At 34.8% G+C, this 25,353-nt stretch overlaps 1 protein-coding gene and 1 long non-coding RNA gene across 3 annotated transcripts in view; one reads left to right on the top strand and one right to left on the bottom strand.

The window, feature by feature from the left end:
• Positions 1 to 25,353, top strand: part of LOC132193674 (uncharacterized) — a 28,955-nt gene that overhangs the window by 1,656 nt on the left and 1,946 nt on the right. The gene's annotated exons all lie outside the window — the stretch shown is intronic.
• Positions 16 to 23,948, bottom strand: LOC132193519 (uncharacterized). Of its 2 annotated transcripts, XR_009441463.1 has the most exons (7): positions 23,896 to 23,914; positions 23,743 to 23,836; positions 23,343 to 23,579; positions 23,112 to 23,274; positions 589 to 821; positions 414 to 529; positions 16 to 362 (listed from the first exon to the last, which is right to left on the bottom strand). It is a non-coding gene; the product is annotated as an uncharacterized LOC132193519 (long non-coding RNA). The 2 variants fall into 2 exon arrangements; XR_009441464.1 differs by lacking the exon at positions 23,743 to 23,836 and having other exon boundaries at positions 23,896 to 23,948.

The following is a 25,353-nucleotide window of genomic DNA, read 5'->3' on the forward strand; positions in this document are numbered from 1 at the left end:
GCAATAACTAAAGGATAAACAGACAATAATTGCAAAACTTTATTTAAATAAGTAGCAATAATATTAAAACAAATTAAAATTTTATTAATATCACTCGTTATTCCAAACCAAATCCTTCTGCGTTTGCTATAGCAATTGTCAGTTTTTTAATTAATATCACTTTGCTGGGATACGCTGGTAGCACCAACTGATTGAAGCAAGTGTGAGCTTCAGGGAGGTCCTCAACGTTGCCACTTGACCTGGTCACTTTAAAAGTCATCTCTCCCGTTCCGCCCACGGGCACTCGATCACTTCCGGTGACAAAAAGTAAAAATTTTCTTTGCATATCCGGGCCGAGTGATTCAAGTACGTCCCACAAATTGCTATAAAAAAGTAAATTACTTGATGAACATAAAAATGGTTAAATCAATTACCTTATTATCAGATCATCAGGTCGATAACCATCATACTCTGTCACTTTTCTCAACTCTGCCAAATCGACTGTCGGAGAGCCGCAAACAAGCAGCTCCACCTCCTCAGGTCGAAGAAGCTGTGATTTGTATTTTTTTTTTTACTAAAGTTTATTGAAAGAAAATTTTTGCAATTTACAATTAATTAATGCATTAGAGGCGCAAACGCCAAGATAGAAAGCTCGGAATTGCCGGTAAATGGACGCATTCAGCACCCAGTCCAAGTACAAGGCCACAAACTCCGCCCTGTTTTCGTTGGTCACGTGCATTTTCGGACCCATATTCTTCCAAGGACACTTCAAAAGACATGCACATATCCTCCTCCACATTTCCTTCGTAGGCGAGCAGCTCGCTTATACCTTTGGCCACGTCCTGCAATTTGATTTTAATTTTAAGCACTTAATAAGCAATGTATGATTTTATATTCTTAAATTAAAAATAACACAAAATTTGAAGACTGAAATCGATATTTGCGTTTCATCCATTGGGAGTGAAAAGTTTTATTATGTTTATAGACGGTAAGTCAGTGACTCAACAACTATCAATTTTTCAAAATAGACGTTTATAATTTTAAAAGTTTTTAAAAATTCTTTAAATTTAAAATTTTGGTTAATAATTTTAATTGTATAGAGCAGGACGGTGGCTCACTCTAGATCAAATTTTTTAAAATTTGGTTTATTATGTTTACATACCTCGGCAGGTCAGTGACTCACCAACTATCAAATTTTCAAAATAAAATAGACGTTTATAATTATAAAAGTTGGTGGCAGGTCACTGACTCACTCACTCTTAAAATTTCAAAATTTTGGTGTATAATTTTAATTGTGTAGGGCAGGACAGTGACTCACTCACTATCAAATTTTCAAAATTTAGGTTTATTAAGTTTACAGACCACGGCAGGTCAGTGACTCACCGAATATCAAATTTTCAAAAAAAAAGGTTTATAATTTTAAAAGTCGGTGGCAGGAAAGTGACTCACCCGCTCATAATATTTCAGTATTTAGTTTTCTTATTTAAAATGCATAGTGCTGGGCAGTGACTCACTCACTGTGAATTTTCAAAATTTTGGTTTATTAAGTTTACAGTACACAGCAGGTCAGTGACTCACCAGCTATCAAATTTGCAAAATAAACGTTTATAATTTTAAAAGTCGGCGGAAGGACAGTGACTCACTCGCTCTTAATATTTCAAAATTTTGGTTTATAATTTTAATTGTATAGGTGAGGACAGTGACTCACTCACTATCAAATTTTCAAAATAGAGGTTTATTAAGTTTACAAACCACATCAGGTCAGTGACTCAGCAACTATCAAATTTTAAAAATTGACGTTTAAAATTTTAAAAGTCAGCGGAAGGACAGTGACTCACTCACTCTTAATATTTCAAAATTTAGGTTTCTAATTTAAAATGGGTAGGGCAGGTCAGTGACTCACTCACTATCAAATTTTCAAAATAGAGGTTTATTAAGTTTACAAACCACGTCAGGTCAGTGACTCAGCAACTTTCAAATTTTCAAAATTGACGTTTAAAATTTTTAAAGTCGGCGGAAGGACAGTGACTCACTCACTCTCAATATTTCAAAATTGAGGTTTCGAATTTAAAATGGGTAGGGCAGGTCAGTGACTCACTCACTATCAAATTTTCAAAACTTTGGTTTAATAAGTTTACAGACCACGGCAGGTCAGTGACTCACCGACTATCAAATTTTCAAAATAGAGGATTATAATTGTAAAAGTCGACGGCAGGAGAGTGACTTACTCTTTCTTAATATTTCAAAATTTTGGTGTATAATTTTAATTGTATAGGTGAGGACAGTGACTCACTCACTATCAAATTTTCAAAATTTGGGTTTATTAAGTTTACAAACCACGTCAGGTCAGTGACTCAGCAACTTTCAAATTTTCAAAATTGACATTTAAAATTTTTAAAGTCGGCGGAAGGACAGTGACTCACTCACTCTCAATATTTCAAAATTGAGGTTTCGAATTTAAAATGGGTAGGGCAGGTCAGTGACTCACTCACTATCAAATTTTCAAAACTTTGGTTTAAGAAGTTTACAGACCACGGCAGGTCAGTGACTCACCGACTATCAAATTTTCAAAATAGAGGATTATAATTGTAAAAGTCGACGGCAGGAGAGTGACTTACTCTTTCTTAATATTTCAAAATTTTGGTGTATAATTTTAATTGTAGAGGTGAGGACAGTGACTCACTCACTATCAAATTTTCAAAACTTTGGTTAATTAAGTTTACAAACCGCGGCAGGTCAGTGACTCACCGTCCATCAAATTTTCAAAATAGAGGTTTATAATTTTAAAAGTCGGCGGAAGGACAGTGACTCACTCAATCTTAATATTTCAAAATTAAGGTTTCTAATTTTAAATGGGTAGGGCAGGTCAGTGACTCACTCACTATCAAATTATCAAAATTTGGGTTTATTAAGTTTACAAACCACGTCAGGTCAGTGACTCAGTAACTTTCAAATTTTTAAAATTGACGTTTAAAATTTTTAAAGTCGGCGGAAGGACAGTGACTCACTCACTCTCAATATTTCAAAATTGAGGTTTCGAATTTAAAATGGGTAGGGCAGGTCAGTGACTCACTCACTATCAAATTTTCAAAACTTTGGTTTAATAAGTTTACAGACCACGGCAGGTCAGTGACTCACCGACTATCAAATTTTCAAAATAGAGGATTATAATTGTAAAAGTCGACGGCAGGAGAGTGACTTACTCTTTCTTAATATTTCAAAATTTTGGTGTATAATTTTAATTGTATAGGTGAGGACAGTGACTCACTCACTATCAAATTTTCAAAACTTTGGTTAATTAAGTTTACAAACCGTGGCAGGTCAGTGACTCACCGACCATCAAATTTTCAAAATAGAGGTTTATAATTTTAAAAGTCGGCGGAAGGACAGTGACTCACTCACTCTTAATATTTCAAAATTGAGGTTTCGTATTTAAAATGGGTAGGGCAGGTCAGTGACTCACTCACTATCAAATTTTCAAAACTTTGGTTTAATAAGTTTACAGACCACGCCAGGTCAGTGACTCACCGACTATCAAATTTTCAAAATAGAGGATTATAATTGTTAAAGTCGACGGCAGGAGAGTGACTTACTCTTTCTTAATATTTCAAAATTTTGGTGTATAATTTTAATTGTATAGGTGAGGACAGTGACTCACTCACTATCAAATTTTCAAAACTTTGGTTTAATAAGTTTACAAACCGCGGCAGGTCAGTGACTCACCGACCATCAAATTTTCAAAATAGAGGTTTATAATTTTAAAAGTCGGCGGAAGGACAGTGACTCACTCACTCTTAATATTTCAAAATTGAGGTTTCGAATTTAAAATGGGTAGGGCAGGTCAGTGACTCACTCACTATCAAATTTTCAAAATTTGGGTTTATTAAGTTTACAGACTACAGCAGGTCTTTGACTCACCAACTATCAAATTTTCAAAATAGAGGTTTATAATTTTAAAAGTCAGCGGAAGGACAGTGACTCACTCACTCTGAATATTTCAAAATTTAGGTTTCTAATTTAAAATGGGTAGGGCAGGTCAGTGACTCACTCACTATCAAATTTTCAAAATAGAGGTTTATTAAGTTTACAAACCACATCAGGTCAGTGACTCAGCAACTTTCAAATTTTCAAAATTGACGTTTAAAATTTTTAAAGTCGGCGGAAGGACAGTGACTCACTCACTCTCAATATTTCAAAATTGAGGTTTCGAATTTAAAATGGGTAGGGCAGGTCAGTGACTCACTCACTATCAAATTTTCAAAACTTTGGTTTAATAAGTTTACAGACCACGGCAGGTCAGTGACTCACCGACTATCAAATTTTCAAAATAGAGGTTTATAATTGTAAAAGTCGACGGCAGGAGAGTGACTTACTCTTTCTTAATATTTCAAAATTTTGGTGTATAATTTTAATTGTATAGGTGAGGACAGTGACTCACTCACTATCAAATTTTCAAAATTTGGGTTTATTAAGTTTACAAACCACGTCAGGTCAGTGACTCAGCAACTTTCAAATTTTCAAAATTGACGTTTAGAATTTTTAAAGTAGGCGGAAGGACAGTGACTCACTCACTCTTAATATTTCAAAATTTAGGTTTCGAATTTAAAATGGGTAGGGCAGGTCAGTGACTCACTCACTATTAAATTTTCAAAACTTTGGTTTAATTAGTTTACAAACCGCGGCAGGTCAGTGACTCACCGACCATCAAATTTTCAAAATAGAGGTTTATAATTTTAAATGTCGGCGGAAGGACAGTGACTCACTCAATCTTAATATTTCAAAATTTAGGTTTCTAATTTTAAATGGGTAGGGCAGGTCAGTGACTCACTCACAATCAAATTTTCAAAATTTGGGTTTATTAAGTTTACAAACCACGTCAGGTCAGTGACTCAGCAACTTTCAAATTTTCAAAATTGACGTTTAAAATTTTTAAAGTCGGCGGAAGGACAGTGACTCACTCACTCTCAATATTTCAAAATTGAGGTTTCGAATTTAAAATGGGTAGGGCAGGTCAGTGACTCACTCACTATCAAATTTTCAAAACTTTGGTTTAATAAGTTTACAGACCACGGCAGGTCAGTGACTCACCGACTATCAAATTTTCAAAATAGAGGATTATAATTGTTAAAGTCGACGGCAGGAGAGTGACTTACTCTTTCTTAAAATTTCAAAATTTTGGTGTATAATTTTAATTGTATAGGTGAGGACAGTGACTCACTCACTATCAAATTTTCAAAACTTTGGTTAATTAAGTTTACAAACCGCGGCAGGTCAGTGACTCACCGACCATCAAATTTTCAAAATAGAGGTTTATAATTTTAAAAGTCGGCGGAAGGACAGTGACTCACTCACTCTTAATATTTCAAAATTGAGGTTTCGAATTTAAAATGGGTAGGGCAGGTCAGTGACTCACTCACTATCAAATTTTCAAAATTTGGGTTTATTAAGTTTACAGACTACAGCAGGTCTTTGACTCACCAACTATCAAATTTTCAAAATAGAGGTTTATAATTTTAAAAGTCAGCGGAAGGACAGTGACTCACTCACTCTTAATATTTCAAAATTTAGGTTTCTAATTTAAAATGGGTAGGGCAGGTCAGTGACTCACTCACTATCAAATTTTCAACATAGAGGTTTATTAAGTTTACAAACCACGTCAGGTCAGTGACTCAGCAACTTTCAAATTTTCAAAATTGACGTTTATAATTTTAAAAGTCGGCGGAAGGACAGTGACTCACTCACTCTCAATATTTCAAAATTGAGGTTTCGAATTTAAAATGGGTAGGGCAGGTCAGTGACTCAATCACTATCAAATTTTCAAAACTTTGGTTAATTAAGTTTACAAACCGCGGCAGGTCAGTGACTCACCGACCATCAAATTTTCAAAATAGAGGTTTATAATTTTAAATGTCGGCGGAAGGACAGTGACTCACTCAATCTTAATATTTCAAAATTAAGGTTTCTAATTTTAAATGGGTAGGGCAGGTCAGTGACTCACTCACAATCAAATTTTCAAAATTTGGGTTTATTAAGTTTACAAACCACGTCAGGTCAGTGACTCAGCAACTTTCATATTTTCAAAATTGACGTTTAAAATTTTTAAAGTCGGCGGAAGGACAGTGACTCACTCACTCTTAATATTTCAAAATTGAGGTTTCGAATTTAAAATGGGTAGGGCATGTCAGTGACTCACTCACTATCAAATTTTCAAAACTTTGGTTAATTAAGTTTACAAACCGCGGCAGGTCAGTGACTCACCGACCATCAAATTTTCAAAATAGAGGTTTATAATTTTAAATGTCGGCGGAAGGACAGTGACTCACTCAATCTTAATATTTCAAAATTAAGGTTTCTAATTTTAAATGGGTAGGGCAGGTCAGTGACTCACTCACTATCAAATTATCAAAATTTGGGTTTATTAAGTTTACAAACCACGTCAGGTCAGTGACTCAGTAACTTTCAAATTTTTAAAATTGACGTTTAAAATTTTTAAAGTCGGCGGAAGGACAGTGACTCACTCACTCTCAATATTTCAAAATTGAGGTTTCGAATTTTAAATGGGTAGGGCAGGTCAGTGACTCACTCACTATCAAATTTTCAAAACTTTGGTTTAATAAGTTTACAGACCACGGCAGGTCAGTGACTCACCGACTATCAAATTTTCAAAATAGAGGTTTATAATTGTAAAAGTCGACGGCAGGAGAGTGACTTACTCTTTCTTAATATTTCAAAATTAAGGTTTCTAATTTTAAATGGGTAGGGCAGGTCAGTGACTCACTCACAATCAAATTTTCAAAATTTGGGTTTATTAAGTTTACAAACCACGTCAGGTCAGTGACTCAGCAACTTTCAAATTTTCAAAATTGACGTTTAGAATTTTTAAAGTCGGCGGAAGGACAGTGACTCACTCACTCTTAATATTTCAAAATTGAGGTTTCGAATTTAAAATGGGTAGGGCAGGTCAGTGACTCACTCACTATCAAATTTTCAAAACTTTGGTTTAATAAGTTTACAGACCACGGCAGGTCAGTGACTCACCGACTATCAAATTTTCAAAATAGAGGATTATAATTGTTAAAGTCGACGGCAGGAGAGTGACTTACTCTTTCTTAAAATTTCAAAATTTTGGTGTATAATTTTAATTGTATAGGTGAGGACAGTGACTCACTCACTATCAAATTTTCAAAACTTTGGTTAATTAAGTTTACAAACCGCGGCAGTACAGTGACTCACCGAGCATCAAATTTTCAAAATAGAGGTTTATAATTTTAAAAGTCGGCGGAAGGACAGTGACTCACTCACTCTTAATATTTCAAAATTGAGGTTTCGAATTTAAAATGGGTAGGGCAGGTCAGTGACTCACTCACTATCAAATTTTCAAAACTTTGGTTTAATAAGTTTACAGACCACGGCAGGTCAGTGACTCACCGACTATCAAATTTTCAAAATAGAGGATTATAATTGTAAAAGTCGACGGCAGGAGATTGACTTACTCTTTCTTAATATTTCAAAATTTTGGTGTATAATTTTAATTGTATAGGTGAGGACAGTGACTCACTCACTATCAAATTTTCAAAATTTGGGTTTATTAAGTTTACAAACCACGTCAGGTCAGTGACTCAGCAACTTTCAAATTTTCAAAATTGACATTTAAAATTTTAAAGTCGGCGGAAGGACAGTGACTCACTCACTCTTAATATTTCAAAATTGAGGTTTCTAATTTTAAATGGGTAGGGCAGGTCAGTGACTCACTCACTATCAAATTTTCAAAACTTTGGTTAATTAAGTTTACAAACCACGGCAGGTCAGTGACTCACCGACCATCAAATTTTCAAAATAGAGGTTTATAATTTTAAATGTCGGCGGAAGGACAGTGACTCACTCAATCTTAATATTTCAAAATTTAGGTTTCTAATTTAAAATGGGTAGGGCAGGTCAGTGACTCACTCACTATCAAATTTTCAACATAGAGGTTTATTAAGTTTACAAACCACGTCAGGTCAGTGACTCAGCAACTTTCAAATTTTCAAAATTGACGTTTAGAATTTTTAAAGTCGGCGGAAGGACAGTGACTCACTCACTCTCAATATTTCAAAATTGAGGTTTCGAATTTAAAATGGGTAGGGCAGGTCAGTGACTCAATCACTATCAAATTTTCAAAACTTTGGTTAATTAAGTTTACAAACCGCGGCAGGTCAGTGACTCACCGACCATCAAATTTTCAAAATAGAGGTTTATAATTTTAAATGTCGGCGGAAGGACAGTGACTCACTCAATCTTAATATTTCAAAATTTAGGTTTCTAATTTAAAATGGGTAGGGCAGGTCAGTGACTCACTCACTATCAAATTTTCAACATAGAGGTTTATTAAGTTTACAAACCACGTCAGGTCAGTGACTCAGCAACTTTCAAATTTTCAAAATTGACGTTTAGAATTTTTAAAGTCGGCGGAAGGACAGTGACTCACTCACTCTCAATATTTCAAAATTGAGGTTTCGAATTTAAAATGGGTAGGGCAGGTCAGTGACTCAATCACTATCAAATTTTCAAAACTTTGGTTAATTAAGTTTACAAACCGCGGCAGGTCAGTGACTCACCGACCATCAAATTTTCAAAATTAAGGTTTCTAATTTTAAATGGGTAGGGCAGGTCAGTGACTCACTCACAATCAAATTTTCAAAATTTGGGTTTATTAAGTTTACAAACCACGTCAGGTCAGTGACTCAGCAACTTTCATATTTTCAAAATTGACGTTTAAAATTTTTAAAGTCGGCGGAAGGACAGTGACTCACTCACTCTTAATATTTCAAAATTGAGGTTTCGAATTTAAAATGGGTAGGGCATGTCAGTGACTCACTCACTATCAAATTTTCAAAACTTTGGTTAATTAAGTTTACAAACCGCGGCAGGTCAGTGACTCACCGACCATCAAATTTTCAAAATAGAGGTTTATAATTTTAAATGTCGGCGGAAGGACAGTGACTCACTCAATCTTAATATTTCAAAATTAAGGTTTCTAATTTTAAATGGGTAGGGCAGGTCAGTGACTCACTCACTATTAAATTATCAAAATTTGGGTTTATTAAGTTTACAAACCACGTCAGGTCAGTGACTCAGTAACTTTCAAATTTTTAAAATTGACGTTTAAAATTTTTAAAGTCGGCGGAAGGACAGTGACTCACTCACTCTCAATATTTCAAAATTGAGGTTTCGAATTTTAAATGGGTAGGGCAGGTCAGTGACTCACTCACTATCAAATTTTCAAAACTTTGGTTTAATAAGTTTACAGACCACGGCAGGTCAGTGACTCACCGACTATCAAATTTTCAAAATAGAGGTTTATAATTGTAAAAGTCGACGGCAGGAGAGTGACTTACTCTTTCTTAATATTTCAAAATTTTGGTGTATAATTTTAATTGTATAGGTGAGAACAGTGACTCACTCACTATCAAATTTTCAAAATTTGGGTTTATTAAGTTTACAAACCACGTCAGGTCAGTGACTCAGCAACTTTCAAATTTTCAAAATTGACGTTTAGAATTTTTAAAGTCGGCGGAAGGACAGTGACTCACTCACTCTTAATATTTCAAAATTGAGGTTTCGAATTTAAAATGGGTAGGGCAGGTCAGTGACTCACTCACTATCAAATTTTCAAAACTTTGGTTAATTAAGTTTACAAACCGCGGCAGGTCAGTGACTCACCGACCATCAAATTTTCAAAATAGAGGTTTATAATTTTAAATGTCGGCGGAAGGACAGTGACTCACTCAATCTTAATATTTCAAAATTAAGGTTTCTAATTTTAAATGGGTAGGGCAGGTCAGTGACTCACTCACAATCAAATTTTCAAAATTTGGGTTTATTAAGTTTACAAACCACGTCAGGTCAGTGACTCAGCAACTATCAAATTTTAAAAATTGACGTTTAAAATTTTAAAAGTCAGCGGAAGGACAGTGACTCACTCACTCTTAATATTTCAAAATTTAGGTTTCTAATTTAAAATGGGTAGGGCAGGTCAGTGACTCACTCACTATCAAATTTTCAAAATAGAGGTTTATTAAGTTTACAAACCACGTCAGGTCAGTGACTCAGCAACTTTCAAATTTTCAAAATTGACGTTTAAAATTTTTAAAGTCGGCGGAAGGACAGTGACTCACTCACTCTCAATATTTCAAAATTGAGGTTTCGAATTTAAAATGGGTAGGGCAGGTCAGTGACTCACTCACTATCAAATTTTCAAAACTTTGGTTTAATAAGTTTACAGACCACGGCAGGTCAGTGACTCACCGACTATCAAATTTTCAAAATAGAGGATTATAATTGTAAAAGTCGACGGCAGGAGAGTGACTTACTCTTTCTTAATATTTCAAAATTTTGGTGTATAATTTTAATTGTATAGGTGAGGACAGTGACTCACTCACTATCAAATTTTCAAAACTTTGGTTAATTAAGTTTACAAACCGTGGCAGGTCAGTGACTCACCGACCATCAAATTTTCAAAATAGAGGTTTATAATTTTAAAAGTCGGCGGAAGGACAGTGACTCACTCACTCTTAATATTTCAAAATTGAGGTTTCGTATTTAAAATGGGTAGGGCAGGTCAGTGACTCACTCACTATCAAATTTTCAAAACTTTGGTTTAATAAGTTTACAGACCACGGCAGGTCAGTGACTCACCGACTATCAAATTTTCAAAATAGAGGATTATAATTGTTAAAGTCGACGGCAGGAGAGTGACTTACTCTTTCTTAATATTTCAAAATTTTGGTGTATAATTTTAATTGTATAGGTGAGGACAGTGACTCACTCACTATCAAATTTTAAAAACTTTGGTTAATTAAGTTTACAAACCGCGGCAGGTCAGTGACTCACCGACCATCAAATTTTCAAAATACAGGTTTATAATTTTAAAAGTCGGCGGAAGGACAGTGACTCACTCACTCTTAATATTTCAAAATTGAGGTTTCGAATTTAAAATGGGTAGGGCAGGTCAGTGACTCACTCACTATCAAATTTTCAAAATTTGGGTTTATTAAGTTTACAGACTACAGCAGGTCTTTGACTCACCAACTATCAAATTTTCAAAATAGAGGTTTATAATTTTAAAAGTCAGCGGAAGGACAGTGACTCACTCACTCTGAATATTTCAAAATTTAGGTTTCTAATTTAAAATGGGTAGGGCAGGTCAGTGACTCACTCACTATCAAATTTTCAAAATAGAGGTTTATTAAGTTTACAAACCACGTCAGGTCAGTGACTCAGCAACTTTCAAATTTTCAAAATTGACGTTTAAAATTTTTAAAGTCGGCGGAAGGACAGTGACTCACTCACTCTCAATATTTCAAAATTGAGGTTTCGAATTTAAAATGGGTAGGGCAGGTCAGTGACTCACTCACTATCAAATTTTCAAAACTTTGGTTTAATAAGTTTACAGACCACGGCAGGTCAGTGACTCACCGACTATCAAATTTTCAAAATAGAGGTTTATAATTGTAAAAGTCGACGGCAGGAGAGTGACTTACTCTTTCTTAATATTTCAAAATTTTGGTGTATAATTTTAATTGTATAGGTGAGGACAGTGACTCACTCACTATCAAATTTTCAAAATTTGGGTTTATTAAGTTTACAAACCACGTCAGGTCAGTGACTCAGCAACTTTCAAATTTTCAAAATTGACGTTTAGAATTTTTAAAGTTGGCGGACGGACAGTGACTCACTCACTCTTAATATTTCAAAATTTAGGTTTCGAATTTAAAATGGGTAGGGCAGGTCAGTGACTCAATCACTATCAAATTTTCAAAACTTTGGTTAATTAAGTTTACAAACCGCGGCAGGTCAGTGACTCACCGACCATCAAATTTTCAAAATAGAGGTTTATAATTTTAAATGTCGGCGGAAGGACAGTGACTCACTCAATCTTAATATTTCAAAATTTAGGTTTCTAATTTAAAATGGGTAGGGCAGGTCAGTGACTCACTCACTATCAAATTTTCAAAATTTGGGTTTATTAAGTTTACAAACCACGTCAGGTCAGTGACTCAGTAACTTTCAAATTTTTAAAATTGACGTTTAAAATTTTTAAAGTCGGCGGAAGGACAGTGACTCACTCACTCTCAATATTTCAAAATTGAGGTTTCGAATTTTAAATGGGTAGGGCAGGTCAGTGACTCACTCACTATCAAATTTTCAAAACTTTGGTTTAATAAGTTTACAGACCACGGCAGGTCAGTGACTCACCGACTATCAAATTTTCAAAATAGAGGTTTATAATTGTAAAAGTCGACGGCAGGAGAGTGACTTACTCTTTCTTAATATTTCAAAATTTTGGTGTATAATTTTAATTGTATAGGTGAGAACAGTGACTCACTCACTATCAAATTTTCAAAATTTGGGTTTATTAAGTTTACAAACCACGTCAGGTCAGTGACTCAGCAACTTTCAAATTTTCAAAATTGACGTTTAGAATTTTTAAAGTCGGCGGAAGGACAGTGACTCACTCACTCTTAATATTTCAAAATTGAGGTTTCGAATTTAAAATGGGTAGGGCAGGTCAGTGACTCACTCACTATCAAATTTTCAAAACTTTGGTTAATTAAGTTTACAAACCGTGGCAGGTCAGTGACTCACCGACCATCAAATTTTCAAAATAGAGGTTTATAATTTTAAAAGTCGGCGGAAGGACAGTGACTCACTCACTCTTAATATTTCAAAATTGAGGTTTCGTATTTAAAATGGGTAGGGCAGGTCAGTGACTCACTCACTATCAAATTTTCAAAACTTTGGTTTAATAAGTTTACAGACCACGGCAGGTCAGTGACTCACCGACTATCAAATTTTCAAAATAGAGGATTATAATTGTTAAAGTCGACGGCAGGAGAGTGACTTACTCTTTCTTAATATTTCAAAATTTTGGTGTATAATTTTAATTGTATAGGTGAGGACAGTGACTCACTCACTATCAAATTTTAAAAACTTTGGTTAATTAAGTTTACAAACCGCGGCAGGTCAGTGACTCACCGACCATCAAATTTTCAAAATACAGGTTTATAATTTTAAAAGTCGGCGGAAGGACAGTGACTCACTCACTCTTAATATTTCAAAATTGAGGTTTCGAATTTAAAATGGGTAGGGCAGGTCAGTGACTCACTCACTATCAAATTTTCAAAATTTGGGTTTATTAAGTTTACAGACTACAGCAGGTCTTTGACTCACCAACTATCAAATTTTCAAAATAGAGGTTTATAATTTTAAAAGTCAGCGGAAGGACAGTGACTCACTCACTCTGAATATTTCAAAATTTAGGTTTCTAATTTAAAATGGGTAGGGCAGGTCAGTGACTCACTCACTATCAAATTTTCAAAATAGAGGTTTATTAAGTTTACAAACCACGTCAGGTCAGTGACTCAGCAACTTTCAAATTTTCAAAATTGACGTTTAAAATTTTTAAAGTCGGCGGAAGGACAGTGACTCACTCACTCTCAATATTTCAAAATTGAGGTTTCGAATTTAAAATGGGTAGGGCAGGTCAGTGACTCACTCACTATCAAATTTTCAAAACTTTGGTTTAATAAGTTTACAGACCACGGCAGGTCAGTGACTCACCGACTATCAAATTTTCAAAATAGAGGTTTATAATTGTAAAAGTCGACGGCAGGAGAGTGACTTACTCTTTCTTAATATTTCAAAATTTTGGTGTATAATTTTAATTGTATAGGTGAGGACAGTGACTCACTCACTATCAAATTTTCAAAATTTGGGTTTATTAAGTTTACAAACCACGTCAGGTCAGTGACTCAGCAACTTTCAAATTTTCAAAATTGACGTTTAGAATTTTTAAAGTTGGCGGAAGGACAGTGACTCACTCACTCTTAATATTTCAAAATTTAGGTTTCGAATTTAAAATGGGTAGGGCAGGTCAGTGACTCAATCACTATCAAATTTTCAAAACTTTGGTTAATTAAGTTTACAAACCGCGGCAGGTCAGTGACTCACCGACCATCAAATTTTCAAAATAGAGGTTTATAATTTTAAATGTCGGCGGAAGGACAGTGACTCACTCAATCTTAATATTTCAAAATTTAGGTTTCTAATTTAAAATGGGTAGGGCAGGTCAGTGACTCACTCACTATCAAATTTTCAAAATTTGGGTTTATTAAGTTTACAAACCACGTCAGGTCAGTGACTCAGTAACTTTCAAATTTTTAAAATTGACGTTTAAAATTTTTAAAGTCGGCGGAAGGACAGTGACTCACTCACTCTCAATATTTCAAAATTGAGGTTTCGAATTTTAAATGGGTAGGGCAGGTCAGTGACTCACTCACTATCAAATTTTCAAAACTTTGGTTTAATAAGTTTACAGACCACGGCAGGTCAGTGACTCACCGACTATCAAATTTTCAAAATAGAGGTTTATAATTGTAAAAGTCGACGGCAGGAGAGTGACTTACTCTTTCTTAATATTTCAAAATTTTGGTGTATAATTTTAATTGTATAGGTGAGAACAGTGACTCACTCACTATCAAATTTTCAAAATTTGGGTTTATTAAGTTTACAAACCACGTCAGGTCAGTGACTCAGCAACTTTCAAATTTTCAAAATTGACGTTTAGAATTTTTAAAGTCGGCGGAAGGACAGTGACTCACTCACTCTTAATATTTCAAAATTGAGGTTTCGAATTTAAAATGGGTAGGGCAGGTCAGTGACTCACTCACTATCAAATTTTCAAAACTTTGGTTAATTAAGTTTACAAACCGCGGCAGGTCAGTGACTCACCGACCATCAAATTTTCAAAATAGAGGTTTATAATTTTAAATGTCGGCGGAAGGACAGTGACTCACTCAATCTTAATATTTCAAAATTAAGGTTTCTAATTTTAAATGGGTAGGGCAGGTCAGTGACTCACTCACAATCAAATTTTCAAAATTTGGGTTTATTAAGTTTACAAACCACGTCAGGTCAGTGACTCAGCAACTTTCAAATTTTCAAAATTGACGTTTAAAATTTTTAAAGTCGGCGGAAGGACAGTGACTCACTCACTCTCAATATTTCAAAATTGAGGTTTCGAATTTAAAATGGGTAGGGCAGGTCAGTGACTCACTCACTATCAAATTTTCAAAACTTTGGTTTAATAAGTTTACAGACCACGGCAGGTCAGTGACTCACCGACTATCAAATTTTCAAAATAGAGGATTATAATTGTAAAAGTCGACGGCAGGAGAGTGACTTACTCTTTCTTAATATTTCAAAATTTTGGTGTATAATTTTAATTGTATAGGTGAGGACAGTGACTCACTCACTATCAAATTTTCAAAACTTTGGTTAATTAAGTTTACAAACCGTGGCAGGTCAGTGACTCACCGACCATCAAATTTTCAAAATAGAGGTTTATAATTTTAAAAGTCGGCGGAAGGACAGTGACTCACTCACTCTTAATATTTCAAAATTGAGGTTTCGTATTTAAAATGGGTAGGGCAGGTCAGTGACTCACTCACTATCAAATTTTCAAAACTTTGGTTTAATAAGTTTACAGACCACGGCAGGTCAGTGACTCACCGACTATCAAATTTTCAAAATAGAGGATTATAATTGTTAAAGTCGACGGCAGGAGAGTGACTTACTCTTTCTTAATATTTCAAAATTTTGGTGTATAATTTTAATTGTATAGGTGAGGACAGTGACTCACTCACTATCAAATTTTAAAAACTTTGGTTAATTAAGTTTACAAACCGCGGCAGGTCAGTGACTCACCGACCATCAAATTTTCAAAATAGAGGTTTATAATTTTAAAAGTCGGCGGAAGGACAGTGACTCACTCACTCTTAATATTTCAAAATTGAGGTTTCGAATTTAAAATGGGTAGGGCAGGTCAGTGACTCACTCACTATCAAATTTTCAAAATTTGGGTTTATTAAGTTTACAGACTACAGCAGGTCTTTGACTCACCAACTATCAAATTTTCAAAATAGAGGTTTATAATTTTAAAAGTCAGCGGAAGGACAGTGACTCACTCACTCTGAATATTTCAAAATTTAGGTTTCTAATTTAAAATGGGTAGGGCAGGTCAGTGACTCACTCACTATCAAATTTTCAAAATAGAGGTTTATTAAGTTTACAAACCACGTCAGGTCAGTGACTCAGCAACTTTCAAATTTTCAAAATTGACGTTTAAAATTTTTAAAGTCGGCGGAAGGACAGTGACTCACTCACTCTCAATATTTCAAAATTGAGGTTTCGAATTTAAAATGGGTAGGGCAGGTCAGTGACTCACTCACTATCAAATTTTCAAAACTTTGGTTTAATAAGTTTACAGACCACGGCAGGTCAGTGACTCACCGACTATCAAATTTTCAAAATAGAGGTTTATAATTGTAAAAGTCGACGGCAGGAGAGTGACTTACTCTTTCTTAATATTTCAAAATTTTGGTGTATAATTTTAATTGTATAGGTGAGGACAGTGACTCACTCACTATCAAATTTTCAAAATTTGGGTTTATTAAGTTTACAAACCACGTCAGGTCAGTGACTCAGCAACTTTCAAATTTTCAAAATTGACGTTTAGAATTTTTAAAGTTGGCGGAAGGACAGTGACTCACTCACTCTTAATATTTCAAAATTTAGGTTTCGAATTTAAAATGGGTAGGGCAGGTCAGTGACTCACTCACTATTAAATTTTCAAAACTTTGGTTTAATAAGTTTACAAACCGCGGCAGGTCAGTGACTCACCGACCATCAAATTTTCAAAATAGAGGTTTATAATTTTAAATGTCGGCGGAAGGACAGTGACTCACTCAATCTTAATATTTCAAAATTTAGGTTTCTAATTTTAAATGGGTAGGGCAGGTCAGTGACTCACTCACAATCAAATTTTCAAAATTTGGGTTTATTAAGTTTACAAACCACGTCAGGTCAGTGACTCAGCAACTTTCAAATTTTCAAAATTGACGTTTAAAATTTTTAAAGTCGGCGGAAGGACAGTGACTCACTCACTCTCAATATTTCAAAATTGAGGTTTCGAATTTAAAATGGGTAGGGCAGGTCAGTGACTCACTCACTATCAAATTTTCAAAACTTTGGTTCAATAAGTTTACAGACCACGGCAGGTCAGTGACTCACCGACTATCAAATTTTCAAAATAGAGGATTATAATTGTAAAAGTCGACGGCAGGAGAGTGACTTACTCTTTCTTAATATTTCAAAATTTTGGTGTATAATTTTAATTGTATAGGTGAGGACAGTGACTCACTCACTATCAAATTTTCAAAACTTTGGTTAATTAAGTTTACAAACCGTGGCAGGTCAGTGACTCACCGACCATCAAATTTTCAAAATAGAGGTTTATAATGTTAAAAGTCGGTGGAAGGACAGTGACTCACTCACTCTTAATATTTCAAAATTTAGTTTTCGAATTTAAAATGGGTAGGGCAGGTCAGTGACTCACTCACTATTAAATTTTCAAAACTTTGGTTTAATAAGTTTACAAACCGCGGCAGGTCAGTGACTCACCGACCATCAAATTTTCAAAATAGAGGTTTATAATTTTAAATGTCGGCGGAAGGACAGTGACTCACTCAATCTTAATATTTCAAAATTTTGGTTTCTAATTTTAAATGGGTAGGGCCGGTCAGTGACTCACTCACAATCAAATTTTCAAAATTTGGGTTTATTAAGTTTACAAACCACGTCAGGTCAGTGACTCAGCAACTTTCAAATTTTCAAAATTGACGTTTAAAATTTTTAAAGTCGGCGGAAGGACAGTGACTCACTCAATCTCAATATTTCAAAATTGAGGTTTCGAATTTAAAATGGGTAGGGCAGGTCAGTGACTCACTCACTATCAAATTTTCAAAACTTTGGTTTAATAAGTTTACAGACCACGGCAGGTCAGTGACTCACCGACAATCAAATTTTCAAAATAGAGGATTATAATTGTTAAAGTCGACGGCAGGAGAGTGACTTACTCTTTCTTAATATTTCAAAATTTTGGTGTATAATTTTAATTGTATAGGTGAGGACAGTGACTCACTCACTATCAAATTTTCAAAACTTTGGTTAATTAAGTTTACAAACCGCGGCAGGTCAGTGACTCACCGACCATCAAATTTTCAAAATAGAGGTTTATAATTTTAAAAGTCGGCGGAAGGACAGTGACTCACTCACTCTTAATATTTCAAAATTGAGGTTTCGAATTTAAAATGGGTAGGGCAGGTCAGTGACTCACTCACTATCAAATTTTCAAAATTTGGGTTTATTAAGTTTACAGACTACAGCAGGTCTTTGACTCACCAACTATCAAATTTTCAAAATAGAGGTTTATAATTTTAAAAGTCAGCGGAAGGACAGTGACTCACTCACTCTTAATATTTCAAAATTTAGGTTTCTAATTTAAAATGGGTAGGGCAGGTCAGTGACTCACTCACTATCAAATTTTCAACATAGAGGTTTATTAAGTTTACAAACCACGTCAGGTCAGTGACTCAGCAACTTTCAAATTTTCAAAATTGACGTTTAGAATTTTTAAAGTCGGCGGAAGGACAGTGACTCACTCACTCTTAATATTTCAAAATTGAGGTTTCGAATTTAAAATGGGTAGGGCAGGTCAGTGACTCACTCACTATCAAATTTTCAAAACTTTGGTTTAATAAGTTTACAAACCGCGGCAGGTCAGTGACTCACCGACCATCAAATTTTCAAAATAGAGGTTTATAATTTTAAATGTCGGCGGAAGGACAGTGACTCACTCACTCTTAATATTTCAAAATTGAGGTTTCGAATTTAAAATGGGTAGGGCAGGTCAGTGACTCACTCACTATCAAATTTTCAAAATTTGGGTTTATTAAGTTTACAGACTACAGCAGGTCTTTGACTCACCAACTATCAAATTTTCAAAATAGAGGTTTATAATTTTAAAAGTCAGCGGAAGGACAGTGACTCACTCACAATCAAATTTTCAAAATTTGGGTTTATTAAGTTTACAAACCACGTCAGGTCAGTGACTCAGCAACTTTCAAATTTTCAAAATTGACGTTTAAAATTTTTAAAGTCGGCGGAAAGACAGTGACTCACTCACTCTCAATATTTCAAAATTGAGGTTTCGAATTTAAAATGGGTAGGGCAGGTCAGTGACTCACTCACTATCAAATTTTCAAAACTTTGGTTTAATAAGTTTACAGACCACGGCAGGTCAGTGACTCACCGACTATCAAATTTTCAAAATAGAGGATTATAATTGTAAAAGTCGACGGCAGGAGATTGACTTACTCTTTCTTAATATTTCAAAATTTTGGTGTATAATTTTAATTGTATAGGTGAGGACAGTGACTCACTCACTATCAAATTTTCAAAATTTGGGTTTATTAAGTTTACAAACCACGTCAGGTCAGTGACTCAGCAACTTTCAAATTTTCAAAATTGACATTTAAAATTTTAAAGTCGGCGGAAGGACAGTGACTCACTCACTCTTAATATTTCAAAATTGAGGTTTCTAATTTTAAATGGGTAGGGCAGGTCAGTGACTCACTCACTATCAAATTTTCAAAACTTTGGTTAATTAAGTTTACAAACCACGGCAGGTCAGTGACTCACCGACCATCAAATTTTCAAAATAGAGGTTTATAATTTTAAAAGTCGGCGGAAGGACAGTGACTCACTCACTCTTAATATTTCAAAATTGAGGTTTCGAATTTAAAATGGGTAGGGCAGGTCAGTGACTAACTCACTCTCAAATTTTCAAAACTTTGATTAATTACGTTTACAAACCACTGCAGGTCAGTAACTCACCGACTATCAAAGTTTCAAAATAGAGGTTTATAATTGTAAAAGTCGACGGCAGGAGAGTAACTTACTCTTTCTTATTATTTCAAAATGTTGGTGTAAAATTTTAATTGTATATGGAAGGACAGTGACTCACTCACTATCAAATTTTCATAATTTGGGTTTATTAAGTTTACAAACCACGTCAGGTCAGTGACTCAGCAACTTTCAAATTTTCAAAATTGACGTTTAGAATTTTTATAGTCGGCGGAAGGACAGTGACTCACTCACTCTTAATATTTCAAAATTTAGGTTTCGAATTTAAAATGGGTAGGGCAGGTCAGTGACTCACTCACTATCAAAATTTCAAAACTTTGGTTAATTAAGTTTACAAACCACGGCAGGTCAGTGACTCATTGACTATCAAAAATTTTAAAATAGAGGTTTATAATTTTAAAAGTCGGCGGAAGGACAGTGATTCACTCGCTCATAATATTTCAAAATTTAAGTTTCTTATTTTAAATGCATAGGGCTGGGCAGTGACTCACTCTCTATGAAATTTTGAAAATTTGGGTTTATTAAGTTTACAGACCACGGCAGATCAGTGACACACCGACTATCAAAATTTCCAAAAACACGTTGATAATTATAAAAGTCAGCGGCAGGACCGTGACTCACTCACTCTTAATATTTCAAAATGTTGGTGTAAAATTTTAATTGTATATGGAAGGACAGTGACACACTCACTATCAAATTTACAAAATTTGGGTTTATTAAGTTTACAGTACACGGCAGGTCAGTGACTCACCAACTATCAAATATTCAAAATAGAGGTATATAATTGTTAAAATCGATGGCACGAGAGTGACTCACTCTTTCATAATTTTTCAAAATTTTGGTGTATAATTTTAATTGTATAGGGGAGGACATTGACTCGCTCTATATCAATTTTTCAAAATAGACGTTTTTAATTTTAAATGTCGATGGCAGGGCAATCCCTCACTCTTAAAATTTACGTCATAATTTAAAATGTATAGGGCTGGACAGTGACTCACTCAATATCAAATTTTTAAAATTTTTTTTTATCAATAGACTACGTCACTACGGCACGTCAGTGACTCATCGTCTCTATCAAATATTCAAAACTGTCCAATTCTTTCTGTTCTCACATACCCCACCCCAAGTTGAAGATATCAATATGAGATTTACACCACTTGATCATCTTAGTTCCAAGGCAAGCTTCCTAAATTTTTATCAAAAAAGTTTCAAAATTGCGGGTTTTATGGGACATTTTGAAAAAATAAAAAAACGCAATTATCTCCGCTTCTAGTGGTCGTAGAACAATTTTCCGAGTATGGTTGAGCTCGTCTCAGCAAGTTCTACAACTATTCTATTAAAAGCAAAATTGTAGGTCAAAGGTCAAGGTCAATTTTCTTGAGCGTAAATTTTCAAACTCAAAATTGAAAACCAGCCGACCATTTTAAATGGATTTTGAGATAGCTAAACGATTCCTCGTGAAATTTTACGTAATATATGTCAAAACTGCGATGAGGTTATTTTTTGTTTAATTTAAAAATAAATAAGAATATTAAAAAACATGTTTTTTTGCAACGCCGAAGGCAGGGTCAACATTATAATCGCCTGTAACATCGTCCTTGATGATTTTAGGTAAAAAGTGATAATAATTAAAGTTGATCCCCTCGTCAAAACCAATCGACTGATGTATATGTCAATGACCTTTGCTGACCTTCAGGTCAAAGGTCACCCAGGTCGGTGACCTGAGGTCATCTGACCTAGATTTATGAGAGGTTTTTGAAAAGGTCTTGTTAAGAAGATAATTTTGGTAATCATCGTTTGGTCTGTACCTCGACTACAAACCAAATGATTGTACTTTTGTTTAATTAAATGCACAATTTTATGAGCAGTGAATTGAAAAAGTACAATTATTCGGCTTGTAGTCGATGAACAGACCAAAAATTGGTCACTAAAATGATCTTCTCAACAAGAACTTTTCAAAAACCTATCATAAATCTAGGTCAGGTGACCTCAGGTCACCGACCTGGGTGACCTTTGACCTGAAGGTCAGCAAAGGTCATTGACATATACATCAGTCGATTGGTTTTGACGAGGGGATCAACTTTAATTATTATCACTTTTTACCTAAAATCATCAGGGACGATGTTACAGGCGATTATAATGTTGACCCTGCCTTCGGCGTTGCAAAAAAACATGTTTTTTAATATTCTTATTTATTTTTAAATTAAACAAAAAATAACCTCATCGCAGTTTTGACATATATTACGTAAAATTTCACGAGGAATCGTTTAGCTATCTCAAAATCCATTTAAAATGGTCGGCTGGTTTTCAATTTTGAGTTTGAAAATTTACGCTCAAGAAAATTGACCTTGACCTTTGACCTACAATTTTGCTTTTAATAGAATAGTTGTAGAACTTGCTGAGACGAGCTCAACCATACTCGGAAAATTGTTCTACGACCACTAGAAGCGGAGATAATTGCGTTTTTTTATTTTTTCAAAATGTCCCATAAAACCCGCAATTTTGAAACTTTTTTGATAAAAATTAAGGAAGCTCTCCTTGGAACTAAGATGATCAAGTGGTGTAAATCTCATATTGATATCTTCAACTTGGGGTGGGGTATGTGAGAACAGAAAGAATTGGACAACTGTAGTTTATAATTTTAAAAGTCGGCGGGTGGGTGGACAGTGACTCATTCTTAATATTTCAAAATTTGGTTCTCTAATTTAAAATGCATAGGCCAGGGCAGTGACTCACTCAATATAAAATTTTCAAAATTATGTTTTATTATGTTTATAGACCACAGCAGGTCAATGACTAACTGACTATCAAATTTTCGTAATAGACGTTTATAATTTAAAATGTCAGCGGCAGGACAGTGACGCACTCACACTAAAAATTTCAAAATTTTGGTTATAATTTAAAATGAATATAGGGCAGGACAGTGACTCACTCAATATCAAATTTTCAAAGGTGTTGTGTTTATTATATTAATAGTCTACGTTAGGCAGGTCAGTGACTCAATGACTATCAATTATTCGGGTTAATTTGAAGAAGTCTTTATAGATTTGAGTCCTGCTAATTTGGACCAAAATTCTTTTATCTTAATCAATCATAAATATTATTTTTTTAAATACAGTTTTCAAGGTTATATGATCAAATCCTAAAGTCTCACTGGAAATAACATGTAAGAACTCTGTAAATGATAGCTTTAACACTGTGCAATGAATGTTCTTCAGAATCCCTCGAGCCCCAAGATATTAAGCTGATGATACTTATTAAAAATAATATTCGTTTCAAGCCCGTTGCCAACATCAATTATGACAGGTGTTTTCTTCTACACTCACTTTTCCATTCTCCCAGCAAGAAATGACGCAAACAGCAGGCGCTGGTGCTTCAGGAAGCTTGTGGTGTCGTCACAAAGGCCAGACTTCCACAGGCCACAGTACTGTTGGCCGTTGGCAAAAAGCATGACTCCTCGGCCGTGGTGTTTGTCTTTTTCTCAAAAGCCTGATATATAATATTTCAACAATTTATGTAATTAGTCAGAAATAATTAAAAAGCTTTGATTAGCAAACCTTTTTGTATTTGGAGCCATCAGAGAATATCAAGGTGCCAAATCCACTGCGCACTCCTTCGCTCCACTCGCCCTCGTAACTGGCCAGCACGTTGTCCTTCTTTGTGACTTTGTAGGTGCCAAGACCTTGTCGCACACCATGGACGTACTGGCCCTCATAAGTGTCTTTACTGGGCAGAACCCGTCTTTCCATCTCCGTGTCTTTGGCCAAGCTCATATTATTCTCGCCTGCGTAGGTCTGGATGTGAATAAATTTAAGTTAAATTTAGTAAGAAAGGTTTAATTAATAGAGATAAAAATTATAATTTAATAAATTGTGGGCGGTGGGCAATTAAAATAAGGGGCCAGTTAGAAATAATTTTAAGTATAATAATTTTAAATAAATAAATCATGTATGTAACTGGTCCTCGTGTTAGCACTCGTAAGTGTCTAAAACATCTTTCCATCTCGATTCGTGTCTTTGGCCAATCTTTTATTTCTCTCGCCTACGTAAGTCTGGATGATATTTGAGCCAGGATTAGAGCAAAATTTGTTAATTTTTGGTTGTAAGTCACCTTTTCCGCCTCCCATCTTTGTTGACAAAATAAATTCTCCGCTGGTCGCTGGTACTTAAGGAGAGTAAAAGGTAGAGGAGGCGCGGAGAGGAGGAGCCTTCCATTGTTAAACTGGTCCAGAGCGCGCTGGTCTCCTAGGAGGTCCGCATCTCCTCTATCTTTTACTTTGCTGACTGGTGCTGGTGACGCTAGATGGCTCTGGCCGTCACCAAATCGTTTTCCAAAACGTCCAAAACCCACTCAACCCCCCACCCCAACCCCTGTGCCCTGTGGTGCTCGGTCTGCTCTCCCAATCTCAATGCTCAAGAAGTGCTCATGCTCTCAAAAGTCTCACATGTTGGTCTCACAGACAGTTTCATGTCATCAAATTAAAAAGTGTCTCAAATATCAACTGCAAGGAGAAAGGAGAATATCCGCAGAATATGTTGTCGAGTGACGAGGCACTTATTTAGCTAAAAGAAAAGAGATCTGATCTGGTAGGTATTATGATTATGTGGATCAATGTGGATTATGTATGTTATGTGCCTTGGATTCATTTTGATTACGAAAAGAAGTGGCGAGATCAATGAGTTAATTTCTCTATAATTTTGTTTTGTGGATCTGGATTTTGTTAAACGTCTATCGATATCATGCAAATTTTATGTTTTTAGCTTTCAAATTAATTTTAATTTCTAATCTCCTTAAATCATATTTTTTGCGCGTGTTTTAATTAAAAGCAAATTATTTTCTGCGTTGAAAAACTCTCAATAATTCCTTTAATTCATATAGTTAATAAATCAAGAGACTTCAGTTGCCAATCAGACCATTGTTAGAACTAGAAGCGTAATTATTATATGAGATATGAGACCCCTTAACTTGACAATAATAGACACATTTTTTTACGCAACAATAAAAAAAATGGAAAATTCTTTTAAACAATTTTACCAATTTTATTCTGGCCAAATATTGTTCTATGGATATTGGAAGTGTGGATTGGACTACATAACCATGTTGTTGGCATTGATATTATTATTAACCTATTTGATTTTTATGGGCCACATATATATTATATAAATGTGTTGTCCAATCCACCTCTGCTACTAATATCCATAAATTGGTCATTGATTTGTGCGAGAAATTTGAATTTTCACGAGTGACTTGGAGCTCTATTTTCAGATATTTCGCTCTAAAGTTGTTAAGGACTCCTTTTTGACTTAGGACTTGTTAGTCAAATCAAGTCTTTACAACAATATGGTGATTAAAATTTCCTATTGTCCTTCAACAACATTGCAAAAATCTGTTGAAAGGACTTGATTTGACTAATATGTCAATAAGAAGTACATCCTTAACTAAAATTTCTGACGAATGTCCGGAGATGTGAGAGCGACGAGAACACCTTAACTTCCTTGCAGCAAAAGTCCGCGCAGAGAGTTTGTCTCTCTAGCAAAAACTTCGACTTTACAGTCTTGAAAAGTGAAT

Source organism: Neocloeon triangulifer, unplaced genomic scaffold (genome assembly GCF_031216515.1).
Source record: "Neocloeon triangulifer isolate White Clay Creek 2 clone unplaced genomic scaffold, ASM3121651v1 ptg000004l, whole genome shotgun sequence".
Classification (NCBI taxonomy): Eukaryota; Metazoa; Arthropoda; class Insecta; order Ephemeroptera; family Baetidae; genus Neocloeon; species Neocloeon triangulifer.